Below are 12,786 nucleotides of genomic sequence, written 5' to 3' on the forward strand. Positions count from 1 at the left end.
GGAGGCTGGGTAGTGCGAAAGGGTCAGTGAGAAACCGCCTCGATAGGGGAGCGTGGGCAAAGGGTGGCCAAGGGACAGGAATACCTCTTGTGGGATGCTATGTCATTAGAAATAAGCTGAAGATGGGACCTTTCCTAATGATCCTCAGCCTTCAGCAGAGCTGGCTCTGTGTCATTGTGGGTGGGTGCAGGTGTGTGTGAGCTGAGGAGGGAGCCGAACTGCACGTGTTTAGCAAGACAACAAGGGGAAAGTGGCTGTGAGAATAAAAGATTTCAGGGATTCACAGGTATCTTGGCTTTAGACAGGGAGTTGAGCAGCTGGGAAAGACACTGTAACATCTGGGTTATGACTCCTTAGACACTTCTGGGGGTCGTGGGTGGGAATAAGTAGTAAAGGACTTATTTTAGTGTGTTCTGATAATGAAGGTGGTTGGTGCTTTGCTGAGAGTCATATTTAACTGGGAAGCATAGCTTTTATCTTTTTGTTGTACATGTCTTTATTTGGAGGACAGACTGTTTTCAATGTTGCACGCCAATACTAAACACTTTTTATTCTTTTTATTATAGTTTTACACAATTCCTACCTCCGCACATGTTCAAGGATAATAGAAACATAAATTTAGTTTCACTGAAGAAAATTTTCTAAGGTGCAGTAGGATAATGGTTTCACAAACATTTGAGAAAAAGTCTTTCAAGAAGTTACTGGAATTTTTGGTATGATCCAAGCTCAAAGAGGTATAAATGGCAGCTATAACATGTATGAAGTCATTGTATTTTAAATTTGATGCTATTTATTCCACACAGCACATTTTTTTTTCCTTTTTGTCTTTTCTCGTGACCGGCAATGAGATCGCAACCCTCAGTGTTGCGCCCGCACCGCGTCCAACCAGTGAGCGGACTGGTCTCTATATGGGATCCGAACCCTCGGCGGGAGCGCCACCGCACTCCTAAGCACGGACTCTACCAAGTGCTCCACTGGGCCGGCCCACACACAGCACATTTTTATTTAAGTTGGTGGTTGGGGGTGGGGGACCAGTTTTAAAGTAATCTAATTAAAGTTTTGATTTGGATTGAATGTGTCCCCCAAGTTTCATGTATTAAGCTTGATCCCCACTGTGACTGTTAAGAGGGTGGGAAATCCTATTAGGGTAATTGAAAGGTGGAGCCTGGAAGAGGTGACTGGATTCTGAGAACCAAGTCCTAATGAATGGATTAGTAATGGTGGTCACAGGGGTGGTTCTGAGGGCTTTAAAAGGAGAGCACATGAAAGTCTCTCTCTCTCTCTCTCTCTCTCTACTCTGCCATTTTCACAATGTGACTCCTGTATCGCTGAAGTCACCACAAAAGAAGGCCTTCACAGATGTGTTCCCTGGATTTTGGATTACTCATCTTCCAAACTGTAAGCAATAATTTTTGATTTCTTATAAATTACCCAGTTCCAGGTATTTTGTATAAGCAACACAAATGGACTAATATAAGTTTGTTCCCTGGGGCATTATCTGAAAATATTGAAACCCAGGTGTATGAGAAGTGGGAAAGGGACTTCATCCTGAGTTTTAGTCTGAATTGTGATTCTTTATTAAGACAGCTTCTTAGCTTGAAGTTCGTAATATCTCCAGTTCTCAATGACTTTATTTCATATATGTTTCAAATATTTAATATGTGCCCTTTGAACACATTATTATGAGATGTTATATGAGAATGTCAGTCTCCTGATGAAAAGAAAAGAAGGTTTAAGTTTTGTGTTCTGGGAAGATATGACTCAGGGACTTAAGAGAGAAATCTACTGAGCAAACAAATATAGACAGTCATGAAAGAACAGGCTGCAATTATATCTCCTTTCCTCTAGGAAGAACTGATTCTACTTCCTATGGTGTACAACAATAATAGTAATCCATGCGGTTTTCTGGAAGTACTCAGCAAGTTAGCATTAAAAGGGACCACCGCGTATGTGGTAAATGAAGACTACATGTTGGCTGGAGTTTGAAATGATTCATCACTATCTACTGACAATAAAAATCAGGGTATATTGCTGCTTTATGGAACTTGTCAGTGCAACAAGAGAGTTATGCAGTTAGCAAGGGAGCATGTATGAAGTGGTGGGGAGATTTCTTTAAGAGGAAGGTAAAGGGAGACAGTGATGAGACTCTCTGCTGCTTCTCTCCCCTACCCTTCCTGCTCTCCTCTCTTTCCCTTCCTCCCAGTTAGTTCCACTTTCCCTGAGTAGTTGATGGTGCACGCGTGCGCACACACACACACACACACACACACGCACACACTTGCATTTACTCAGACTAGGAAAGCTCAGGCCAGAGAATTCCTAAAATTTCTATTCAGGCTGAAACTCTTTCTGCCTTGTACTCATAGAGACTTAGGTTATGAGAAATGATTGCAAACAAATGTGAAACACATTTAAATGAGTTGCCACGACTGAGTGGAGTAGGTCAGTGATTTCTTGGGGACAGATTTGCATTCGGTTGGACAGCACATTCCAGCCACCAAATGAGTCACACAAACAGCTTGCACATGGTTTGTAAAGAACAGCACGATTGGTCCCAAGCTTGGAATGGACACTTCTGCAGGCTTCATCACATTCACCATCATTACTCAGCATCCTACAATACTTTCCTTGCAGAGGCATTGGAGTAGCTTTAAAAGGGGCCACTGCTTACTTGGAAAATGAAGCCTACATGTTTGCTGGTGTTTGAAATGACTCATCACTATCTATCAACACTGAAAATTAGGGCATGTCGCTGCTTTATTGAACCTGACAGTGCAATAAAAATGAAAAAATAAGCAAGTTATTTGCATCAGTGGAGAATGGTTAATATAGTCGACATGTTTTTTTAGACATTTGGTGCAAATAAATGCTTTTGGGCTTCAGATTCTAAACATAATTTTTATTTATCAGAAACCTACTATGTGGCAGCTACTTATGTGGCACTTGTTATACTTGATCTTATAAAATCATTGCATCCCTCTTTTAGGATTAATATGTTATCTTCACTTCGTAGATGAAAAAACTGAAGCTCAAAACTGCTAAATACTATGCCCTAGTGAGGCCACTAGTAGATGCAAGAGCAGGTGGGTTGACTCCATAATCTGATCCTTCTATTATATGATATTGCCCCTTGATATGGGCAGGAATACTGATGAAAAGTTGTTGAATAGTCAAGACATTTACCACCACTCAGGGAGTGAAGTGGGGGTAGCATTTATTTTGATATAGACAAAAAATTGGCTTAATAGGAAACCAGAGGCGGAAGAAATGATTGCTTCTCAGATGGAAAAATGTTAAGAGTTTATTTAATAGTTTTATAAGTGATTTGGATCGGAGAGTATACAGTGAGATCTCTGAAATTAAGGATGGAATGGAAATGAAATGTCAAACTGACAGGGATAAACCATAGTAAGATCTCATGAGGCTTCATGAGTGGGTAGAGCAATAGCAAATGAGATCCAGCGTGGGCAAGTGTAAGGCAATATAGACAGGGAAAAAAAAATAAACCTTACTTATGACACGTCTTGCTTTCAGTACAGGAGAAGGAGCTTGAAATCAATATAAAATGTTATAAATATATACAGTGCATATTTAAAAGAACATGTTTTATATCCATTATTGTTTGACCTTTATAAGGAATCAGGAAGAAAAATTGATACTAATCCCATTTTATAGAGAAAATAAAGACCCAGTTTGCTTCAATGACTTCCCAAGGTAATTCTGGTAGCTAGTGAAAGAACTCTGACTATAAACCTGTAATACAGAATCCCAGCCCAAACCGTTCCTGCTCCTGTAGGTTCTTCTATAGGGCCATAAATAAGTAATTACAGGTTATTATTAGGAGACGTTATCTATACCACATCAAGGACAAGATCTTAGGCTTTGGAGTCAGACATACCTGGATTCTCATCCCATTTTGCCACTTGCCAGAATACTTGTCATAGAAAAGGTTATGAAAAGTTGGGCTGGCTGGTTAGCTCAGTTGGTTAGACTGCCACCTTGTAACACCAAGGTCAAAGGTTTGGATCCCTTAACAGGCCAGTTGCCAAAAACCAAACCAAACAAACAAAAATATTCTAGAATGTGGATATCCTCTCATATGAAATGGAGATACAGAATAACATCACAGAATTATTTTAAGGTTTAAATGAGGTAAGATATCAACAGACTTAGGACCATGCCTAGCATGTAAGTGTTTAATGAAAGCTAATTTTAATTGTTGTAAGTGGGTAGGATGATGTAGTAAACTCAGACTTAGAAATACCCTTTGTGCTTTAAGATATAGAAATAATTGATAAAATGGTAAAAGAAATAAGTAAATAACCACAGCTGGGTTAAAATTCCATATAAACCTCTCTGTAGACCAGAAACAGGATAACAATACAAAACAGCAGGTAGACTGGAGATGTGGGCCTGCTGCTTTCTGGGCTGGAAGCAGGCACAGGCAGGGACAGTCTGGCTCCTACAGGGTAAAGTAGACTAAAGCATTCCATCTGAGGTGGGCCAGCATCAGCTCAGTGCTTGAAGTCTGGAGCTGCATGGTGCTAACCCATCCCTGAGGAGAGGAAGCTGTGAAAAGCTGCTGCCCATGAGCTACAGCTTATGGTTGTAGACCAAGGGAGAATGCAGACACAGTGGGGCAACAGGGAGCCTCATGAAATCTCCTGTGGACAGGGAGACTGAAATGGAGACAACCTTACTAAACAGGAGGTTGTGAGTCAGGCGGATAAAGGATGGCAACTCTGAGACTCTATACAGGGAGTTTAGAGCACAGAGGAAGGGAGAAATCAAAAGAAACAACTAAATCAACTGTGGAATATACTATAAAGTGTATGTATTTCACAGGGCCTGGTTTTCCAAAGCCTAGCAGTTTCAATTATTGACCTTGCAGAGGACTGGGAATTTTCCTCAGGCTATAAAGTCTCTCTTGCAAGATAAGAATTGTGGCACAGCAAGGTTGCTGGCTCAAAGACAGATTAGTTACTAATTGATATCTAAGTTGCTGGAAAACTACTAGAAGGAGAAAGGATGTTTGCTAAGATTAAGCTTTTGTTGATAGCCTTACTGGAATGTCATCTGGCTTGTTTCACTGAAAGTTACCAGCCTACATTGTTAAAGTATAACCCCACCTATGTTCTCTTCCTGTAAATTCCTGGTCTGGAAAATAAATGCAGGAAGAGAACCCTAATTCGTGGTTAATTTTCCCAAGGAAGGGATGCCTCTCACTAGAGGGTCCTGGGAAAGTTAACCACTTTGGTGCTTCTCACTGCTCAGAAGAGATGGGCTTTGAGTAATCCTTTGCATCTCCATCACCCAGGGGAAGTGGGGTGATAAATCTTTGGGGGGCAAAGCAACACAAAGCAACAATCAACACCTCAAAATGGTCCTGCAAATCTTTTGGTTTCAAAGGCTTTTTGGTTTGTAAAATTCACAAAGACAGTTGATGGTAGAAAGAAAACAAAATAGATGATTAACATGAATTAAGTCTAGAAGTTAAAATATTCCATCAGTCTAAGAAATGCATTAGTATAAGTATGTTCGGGATGCTCAAACAGATATATACAAGAATAATATTTATTAAATAGTTGTGAAATAAAAACATGCAGAAACAAAACAAGGTCATGTGGATATGATGAAGAATCAATTTGAAACTTTGAAAATAAATATTGCTGTCATTAAAATTAAAAAACTTAATAAACAATTTAAACAGTAGGCTGGACACAAAGAGAGAATCAACGAACCGGAAGATAGTGCTGAAGAATTACCCTAGAATGCAGTGTAGAGAAACCAGAGTGAAATATGAAAGAGAAGTTCAGGTATATGTTAGAGAGAATGACAGGACCCAATAAATGTTCATTGAAGTTTTAGAAGAGGGGCTACAGGGAATGACAAAAAAGCAATATTAGAAGAGATAATGGCTAAGAACTTACCAGACTTTAAGAAAGATATGTGTCCTTAGATTAAAAGTATCTATCAAATGCTAACAAAGGTAAACTAAAATAAATTATGACTTGACATGTCAGAGTGAAAATGTGAAATGACAGAAATAAACAGAAAATCATGGAAACTACCAGGGAGAAAAAACAGATTATTGGCAAATGGATAGCACCAAGAGTGATTTCTCATCAATAATAGGTGCCAGAAAACAGTGGAATTAAAGTTTAAAAATATTAATGAAAATAATTTTCAACCTTGAATTTTATTCCCACCTCAACTATCATTCAAGATTGAACACAGAATAGAGACATTGTCAGACATATAATAAAAAGAGAGTTTACCAACCTCAGACCTTCACTGTTAAAGATTGTATCTCATCAAGAATGAAGGAAATACATAAAATTAAAAGAAATAAATGCAGGAATCTATCAAATATGCTAATAAATGTAATTAGTAATAGATTATGAAATACAAGTAACTAACCAGAGAGTATGATTTTCGTAAAGCAAAGAAAGAAAACCTCAACTTTGGTTAGTTAAATATGCTAAATTTATAGTTTGGTGTGTACGTTACATATTTCAGAGTAATTATAAAAATACACGAATCACACATGTAATAAAATACACACACACACACACACACAAATAAATGCATGGAAAACTGATGAAATCTAAGATCAATGGATTTTATCAATGTCAATTTCCTGGCTGTGATGTTGTTATAAAAGATGTTACCATTGGGAGAATTAGGTGAAGTGTTAACAGAATCTCTTTGTATTATTTCTTACAATTGCATGTAAATCTACAATTATCTACAAATAAAAAGTTAAAAAAATAATCATAATCTCTAGTTTCCAAACTTTCCTTGGAAGACAAAAGTTGGGGATACAGAAAATCCTATCAATTCAACAGAAGACAGGAAGTAGGAAATGAAAAAGCAGATAAAAAGGATGATAAAAGAAAACAATGTGAAATGTAGGTATTGGTTTGAAGAGTAATTACAATTATGAATTACACCTACCCATTAGCTTAAGACAAAGGCTATTAGAAGGAATAAAAAATAAAATCCAACCATATATTGATTAAAAAACGACACACAAAACACAAAGAGAAAAAGAAAAATAAAAGGATACAGCAGGTAAAGATTTACTAACCATAATTTGGAAGATAGATGGTGTGGCAATATTGATATGAAGCAAGATAGAATTTAAGGGGAAAAGCATTAACAGGACAAAACAGCAGCAAAATACATAATCAGATAAGAAGCTATAGCAATTGTGAACTTTTTGATACAGAAATTAGGGCTGAAAGAAAGCCATGATTCGTAGTTATAAAACTATGTTCATAGGCTTTGTTTTTATTCAATAAATTTTTATTAAATCTTAGCACTTCCTTGAAGTTTTAGAGGCCAAACTTACAAGGAAGTTCTGTTTTATATGCAGAGTTAAAATTTGGCTGACGTGGTTCATTTTGGCTGAAAAAAATAAATATTGTCAAAAAAGTTCAGTTAGATAAATGGAATACAAAGCCAAATTTGTTATTAAGGAAATTTTTTTGTGTGTATATTCTTAACATTTTGTGGTTAGAATCCAAGAGGGCAACAAGCTCTTCTGTACAATAACTTCTTGCTCCAGTGTCAGAGGCAGCAGGTTACTCAGGATCATTTTTTCTGACACAAGATTGACATTTCTTATGTCATTCAATGGGATGTACAGTGAAGATGTGTGAACTGTAGAGGTCTGAATGTTTGTGTCCCTCCAGAATCCGTACATTGAAATCCTAACCCTGAAGGTGATGGTATTAGGAGGTGAGGTGATAAGGTCAGGAGGTGGAGACCTCATAATTAGAACTAGTGCCCTTATAAAAGAGACCCCAGACAGCTAGCCTGCCCCTTCTGCCATGTGAGGTTACAGCAAAAAGACAGCTGTCGGGCCGGCCCAGTGGCGCACTGGAGAGTGCGCTGCTTGGGAGTGTGGTGGCGCTCCCGCTGAGGGTTCGGATCCCATGTGGAGACCGGTTCCCGCTCACTGGCTGAGCGTGGTGCGGGCGCAACACCAAGGGATGCGATCCCATTGCCAGTCCCCGGTACGGGCACGACACTGAGGGTTGTGATCCCGTTACCGGTCAGTAAAAAAAAAAAAAAGGAAAAAAAAAAAAAAGACAGCGGTCTGTGAACCAGGAAATGGGCCCTCACCAGACACCGAACCTGCCAGTGCCTTGATCTTGAATTTTCCATCCTCCAGAACTGCAAGAAATAAATTTCTGCTGTTTATAGGCTACCCAATTTAAGGGATTTTCTTATAGCAGTCGGAAAGAGCAAAAAGACAGCTGTCGGGCCGGCCCAGTGGCGCACTGGAGAGTGCGCTGCTTGGGAGTGTGGCGGCGCTCCCGCCGAGGGTTCGGATCCCATGTGGAGACCGGTTCCCGCTCACTGGCTGAGCGTGGTGCGGGCGCAACACCAAGGGATGCGATCCCATTGCCAGTCCCCGGTACGGGCACGACACTGAGGGTTGTGATCCCGTTACCGGTCAGTAAAAAAGACAAAAAGGAAAAAAAAAAAAAAAAAGACAGCTGTCTGTGAACCAGGAAATGGGTCCTCACCAGACACCGAACCTGCCAGTGCCTTGATCTTGAATTTTCCATCCTCCAGAACTGCAAGAAATAAATTTCTGCTGTTTATAGGCTACCCAATTTAAGGTATTTTCTTATAGCAGTCGGAAAGGACTAAGACATACCTCTCAGTGTTGTTGTTAATGCTCATTAATGCTTCATTCAAAGCTCCAGGTACCTGGCTCTTTCTTCTGAGACTTAATTCTGAAAGCCCAACAAGCTCTGGATCAAGGACAGACATTATGGGGCCAGAGAAAAAGAGGCCATTGGAAGCACGAATTAGTATGAACATGTGAACTACAGTATTCTCTCCTCACCCAGCTCAGTCCATGACCTTTTTGGTCTGAAAGGGAAAGAGCATTATTTTTGGTCTGCACCTTTTCTTACTAAGCTTACGTACTCAAACCTGGAAGCTTTTTTTTTTTGTGGCTTTTGTGGGAATTATTATTGTGCATGAGTCCTAGTGCTGAGGTACTTATAACCTTTAAGAGAAGGTATTTTCATTAATTAATTGGAAAAGGTCAGCCTTACCAGGATGAATAAGAATCCTTAGGGAGCTCCTGTCCATGTCTCTTCTCCCTGTGGTAGGGACAGGGGTTAGGCTGGGGGAGGAGAGCGTGGTAGGGCCTTGGTAACAGAGGTGTCACCTGCAAACACAAACTTGCACCCCTTGCAATCCACATACTGTTGGGCCACATTCCGGTGCAAGCACATCATAAGGCGTCTGCCTGTGTGTAGTTCCTATTTTCTAATATAAACCAAGCCGCGGCCGTTTTGCAAATACAAGTTCACTGCCGCCATTTCAGTAGCGCTGATATGCACGTAGTCAATTGCTCTCTCTTCCGGGGCCCAGTGACTAAGCAACTTTTTCCCGCTCTGCCATCACCCACCCCCCCAACTCGTGGCCTCCCCTGATTGGGCAGCCGTCCCTTCCCACTCTAGCCATGGCCAAACAGAGTAAACAGAGTTCCGGCTTTGACCGCTCTCCTGGCTCGGTGTTTTTTCTTTGTCCCCGGGGCCGAAGCGCAGAGGGGATCGGGCCTGCGACACTCATCATCCCGCTCAGCCCCATAAGAGGTTGCCGCCGGCTGGTCCGGGGTCTCTTCCAGCCCGGCTTTGTCGGTCTCCGGCAGTGGGAGAACCGACAACATACCAGCAGAGATTGCTTAAAGACAAAGTAAGTTGACTTGCAACAAGCTCGCAATTGTTTTAAGCTTGTTCCCAGTATTGTGGGTCACAAGACCTGTGCATGTCAGCACATCTTAGTTAGGGCCCGGGGGATACAAGGCACAGAAAAAAGTTCTAATGGAGTATCAGATGCAAAAGGATTTGGGTAAAGCAGAGGTGAAATCATCGGATGACTGACCTAAGTTCAGATGCTGGCACACTCCTGATTCTATGCTTATCTGAATAAAATTTCATGCTTCAGAGGAGTTGCTGGAATGACTTCTAAGGTCATAACAGTCCATAGTTCTGGTGTTCTGGCTCTTCATGCACACTCATGTTAGCCTGGTGGGCTAATGAAATTTGAGAAGCCTTTGCAAATATAATAGTGAAAGTGGATATATTTCAGTAGCTGGTGGACTGGCCATATATTTGTGATATTTTTAAAAATCTTTCTGTAATGCTTTTAAAATAATTCTTGGTGCCTCATGTCACTTTTCTAGGTCTCAGCCTCATGTTCCCGAAAAACACATATACACACAGGCACGCATGCATGAAACCACTTTCTTATGCAGCTTGCATACTTCCTGTTTGGATATCCACAAAAGGACAACCTTAGAATCAGTGGTGTAATGGAGCTCACTTGTAGTGGCTCAGAATTGCTGGTTTGGGACATCTCTATCCAATTCCACAATCAGTGAAGTTACACTGGTAGCTTGAAATCAGCCACAAAGAATTTACACCACAGAAACTGGCAAACACTATAGACCAGGGAATTTTTTTTTCCTGAAAAGCCAGTTGTTGAAGGTTTACCAATATGCCATTGCTCAGAATCCTGTTAGTCCACAGTTAATTGCCCTTAAGACAACCTTCCCCAGCCTAAAGCAGGGTCATCTCACGAACTGCTCTGCTCACTGTGCACAAGTAGACTGGGAAGTGGTGACACTAGTTGCACTCACTGGCTGACAGGCATTGGCAATGCTCTTAGCGTAACACTAAGTACTAAACTTTTTCCTCCAGTGTTAACATGGATGCATTTATGTCTTGCCATTAGAGTATCTTTTTTAAAGAACTCCAACAAACATGTGTCCTTTTGCTGAAGGTTTTGTTTCTGTTATATTGTAAAATATTGGCTCCTACTATGCCAAATTATAATCATTCTTGACAAATATGCTTTTCCTGTCAGTCAAGGAAAAAATTTTTAATGAGTATTTATCACACCTAAGACATGGTGATAGAAAATATGCTAGATACAAGAATGACTTTATGGCCTCAAATTATTATCTTCAAGAAATAAGTAATTTAGAGAAAGAGGCAAGACATGCACACACGAAAAGTTATTTAAAAATTCTGCAACAGTATATAATTTGAGTGTATTCAGGCTGCTTTGTTTTTACCTTAAAGTCAGTCTCAGCGCATTGTTGCATCAAAACACACACACACACATGCACACACAAAGAAGCCACAGAAGATTGTTATTACAGGTTTCTGAAGGGTGGACCAGAAGACAAAGGCAGAAGCTGCATTTCTCATCACACAGCAACAGTTTCTAAAAATCCCCTTTGAATATTTTTCTCTTTCCCCAAATCATTGCTCCCATATCACGTCTTGTCTCTCCCCCTCCCTTTCCTCCTTTGCTTTTCTTTTTTTTTTTTCCTTTTTGTCTTTTGTCTTTTTCCGTGTCCGGCAATGGATCACAACCCTCAGTGTTGCCCCCGTACCGGACTGGGGACCGGCAACGGGATCGCAACCCTCGGTGTTGCTCCCGCGCCTCGCTCAGCCAGTGAGCGGGAACCGGTCTGTATGTGGGATCCGAACCCTCGGGCGGGAGCGCCGCCATGCTTCCCAAGCGGCACACTATCCAGTGCGCCACCGGGCCGGCCCCCTCCTTTGCCTTTCTTTATCCTCTTCTCTCATGCCACATGTTGAGTCTATGCTCCAGTTTCTTCAGATCATCTTGAGATTTTGGTGAAACAATAATCTTTTGGGGTCCTGCCCTCATTAGAAGGTAAAGGAAGAAAAGGTTGTGAATTCATGTGATTTTGTGCGCTTCTCCCACAAATAAAAGACAACAATTTAAGGAGTATTGTAAGGAATATTCTAAATTTGAGGTAAAGAGTTGTTAATTGTAAAACTTGAGAGTGATGAAACATGAAAGGATCGTTTTTGGGGTGGGAAAGCATTAAGAAGGTGAGTAGAAGATCCCCAAATAAAGACAAAGGATGTGGAGTAACCAGTTTAGAGCTTCTGTCATCCACGTGGTTACCTGGAAATTCACTAAGGTAGGCTCACAGTCACCTAGAAAAAGAGTAGAGTCAATGTTCCAGGTGTATGCAGATAACCATCTCTTGCCATTCATATTGCCACATCCTTCACCATCCTCAAAATAACTCTTAGTCCGTGGACCCTTTTTTCCTCTCCCCAAAGAGGAAGAAGAGTTTGGGTTTCAGGTAGACTGAGTGAAGTGCAGATAGTTTCTTATGACATCTCCAAGTTAGTATAGAAGTAAATCATACCTAAGATATCTGAATCTTTTTTTTTTTTTCCTTTTATTTTGTCTTTTTTCGTGTCCGGCAACGGATCACAACCCTCAGTGTCGCGCCCATACCAGACCGGGACTAGCAACGGGATCGCAACCCTCGGTGTTGCACCCGCATCTCGCTCAGCCAGTGAGCGGGAACCGGTCTGTATGTGGGATCCGAACCCTCGGCGGGAGCGCCACTGCGCTCCCAAGCAGCGCACTGTAGCAGTGTGCCACCGGGCCGGCCCAAAGATATCTGAATCTTAACCAGGGCTTTGACTGCTAATTTATCTAATGGGGGAGTTTTCTTTTTTTTCTTTTTTTCTTTTTTTTATGTTTATTTACTTTTTTATTTTGTCAATATACAATGTAGTTAGTTATTGTGTCCCATCACCAAAACCTCCCTCCCTCCTCCCTCTCCCCCCTCCCACCCAGATGTGTCCCCTCCATTTTCTCGTTGTAAGAGCTTCAAAGAAAAAAAAAGAAAAAAAAAAGTTGAGGTTGTTAAATCTTCCTCTCCCCCCTCCCCCCGGTTTCTTTTTGTTGTTGTTGTTG

Source organism: Galeopterus variegatus, unplaced genomic scaffold, assembly GCF_000696425.1.
Source record: "Galeopterus variegatus unplaced genomic scaffold, G_variegatus-3.0.2 Scaffold2549, whole genome shotgun sequence".
In the NCBI taxonomy this organism is placed as follows: domain Eukaryota; kingdom Metazoa; phylum Chordata; class Mammalia; order Dermoptera; family Cynocephalidae; genus Galeopterus; species Galeopterus variegatus.